The 2,852-nt window shown below is 41.4% G+C and overlaps 1 pseudogene; it reads left to right on the forward strand.

Moving 5' to 3' along the window:
• The first annotated feature begins 1,261 nt into the window (after positions 1-1,261).
• LOC101100544 lies at positions 1,262-2,458 on the forward strand (annotated as a pseudogene).
• Positions 2,459-2,852: the final 394 nt, after the last annotated feature.

Here is a 2,852-nt window from a genome sequence, read left to right on the forward strand (position 1 = left end):
CCATTAGTTAATTCAAGACAGACCAATAATAAAGTGTGCTTTCATTGTGCTCTAAACATGACACTTTCCTACTCATAGTTCAATTCTTAAAAATTTTATTATCCATGAAATTTATTGTACCTCAGACATGCCAGAAAATTTAAGGTTTAAGCTGCTAGCATTTATTCTAAAGCAAAATTTTAATACCTAATATAAGCAATAACAGGCCTAAATAATTTTGAAGCTACTACAGAAAATAGTCAACTCTGTATTTCATTTGATTACAGAAAAAGTTTTTTATTTTATTTTTTGAGGCTTCCCCAGTGGGCTATTTATTTATTTTTTAATATGAAATTTATTGTCAAATTGATTTCCATACAACACCTAGTGCTCATCCCAGAAGGTGCCCTCCTCAATACCCATCACCCACCCTCCCCTCCCTCCCACTCCCCATCAACCCTCAGTTTGTTCTCAGTTTTTAAGAGTCTCTTACGCTTTGGCTCTCTCCCTCTCTAACCTCTTTTTTTTTTTTTTTCTTCCCCTCCGCCATAGACTTCCGTTAAGTTTTTTAAATAGTTTACAAACAAACCTAAACACCACCAAGCGGTTACAGCAATCAGTCCACGTGGAGATTTTTAAACACATGGACCCTTCCCCTTTGGCATGCCCCAGAAAACCCTTAAAAGAGAAAGCACACACACACACACACGCATAAGCATGAAGGGTTGGGAAGGATGGAGAAGAATGGAGCAGAGGACAGATGGTGAGAAGTGTAGAGGAGCTGGGGAAGAGAGGAGTGAAGGTGGAATGTTAGTGATAAGAAAAAGTAAGGCAAGTTAGACAAAGACCACTGAAGCACCTGCTTTTCACTGCCTGGAGATGCATCTCTTGCATCCAAGTAGCCCGTGGAACAGTTGTGGCCACTACCATTGGGCGCCTAAGGCGGCTGAGCAAAGTAACTTCTGGGTTTAGCCATCAGACAAAACATGACATGGAAGCTGCCTGCCTGCCTTCATCCCCTTGGCTTATGACGCCTATGCACATGACGTTGAACTAGCACAGACTCCAGCACAATCAGGCACGCTATACGTATCTATAGGCAATGTTCATGACTCACCATAACCGAGGCCCAGTCTCAGTTTCCCACGGCTGAGCTCCAGCTGCAACTGTGGCTGAGGCCAAAAAGAGCATTCCTGGCCTCGATTCCTCCTTTGATTGACTCCCACTGAGAGAGTTCCAGTGTTGGTGCCTGATGGAGATCTCACTCAAGATCTAACTCAAGATGAATGCTTCAGTTACCCACTTCGAAATGTCCACACTCTATGTCAGAGACTTGCACCCTGAAGTGAATGAGGCAATGTTGTATGGGAAATTCCTTAGAGCTGGGCCTATCCTTTCCATTCGGGTGTGCCACGATGAGGTAACACGCCACTCCCTGGGCTAAGCGTATGTAAACTTCTTGGTGCAGGCTGATACAGAGTGGGCTCTGAACACTATAAACTTTGATATTATGAATGGCAAACTACTGCTTATTATGTGGCCCCAGCATGACCTATCACTTCGTAAGAGTGGAGTGGGCAATATATTCATTAAAAATCTTGCCGTTTATTGTTAATAAGTCCCTTTATGATACATGTTCTGTCTTTGGAAACATTCTTTCTTGTAAAGTAGTAACTGATGAAAGTGGATCAAGGGGTTTTGGATTTGTGCATTTTGAGAAATCAGATGCCACTGAAAGGGCTGTTGCAAAGATTAATGGTATTCTGTTGAAAGGTAGGCGAGTTTTTTTGGGCAGTTTAAACCTCGCAAAAAAAGGGAAGCAGAGCTCAGAGCTAAAGCAAATATATTTACCAGTGTTTACATCAAGAATTTTGGAGATGATGTAGATGATGAATGCCTTAGAGAAATTTTTGGTGAGTTTGGTTCTGTATTAAGTATCAGAGTTATGACTTTTGAAAGTGGAAAATCCAAAGGGTTTGGATTTGTGAGTTTTGAAAATTGTGAAGATGCAAAGAAAGCCATTGAAGAAATGAATGGAAAAGTCCTTAATGGAAATCAAATTTATGTTGGTAGAGCCCAGAACAAACTGGAGAGACACTACGAACTAAAACACAAATTTGAACAAATAAAGCAGGGTAAACTCACCAAGGGCAAGGAGGCTAACCTCTATGTGAAAAATCTTGAAGACGAAATTGATGACAAACAACTGAGAAGAGAATTCTCTCTCTATGGGACAATCTCTAGTGCCAGGGTCATGATGGAGGCAAGCCACAGCAAAGGCTTTGGTTTTGTTTGGTATACAACTCCTGAGGAAGCTAATAAAGCTGTCATGGAAATGAATGGGAAAATTGTGATCACCAAACCACTGTATGTGGCTATTGCGCAGAGTAAGGATGAGTGCCATGCTTTCCTCACCAAGAACTATATGGAGAGAATCTCAGCTGTGAGAGATGAAGATAATCCTATAATCAACTATTGAAATACAACATCATCAAATAACTTCATGTCGATTCTTCCTCAGTGTCACTGTGCAGTGCACGTCTTTGCAAGCCTGTGTTCAGGGACAAACATCATCTATCTCAGAATATACATTATGCTATCCACACAGCAGTAGCACATAAGCCATTAGTCAGCACCTTCATACCACCACAAGTGCCAGGGATCAAATCAGCCTATCAAATCACCAGTACAACAACCCTGACCATGGCTGTTTAACCTCAAACTTCTTCTTTGGGATCACATGCAAACCAAAGATTCAAGAAAGTTACTGGTATTGCAGGTGTCTGCAAGCCTCTTAAATTTAAAGTAGGAAGGCCAGCATCCATCCAGAAGCCCATCCCTGTTGGTCATGATATGTCAAATGTATCTGTGTC

The sequence above is a fragment of the Felis catus genome, chromosome X (genome assembly GCF_018350175.1).
Source record: "Felis catus isolate Fca126 chromosome X, F.catus_Fca126_mat1.0, whole genome shotgun sequence".
Classification (NCBI taxonomy): domain Eukaryota; kingdom Metazoa; phylum Chordata; class Mammalia; order Carnivora; family Felidae; genus Felis; species Felis catus.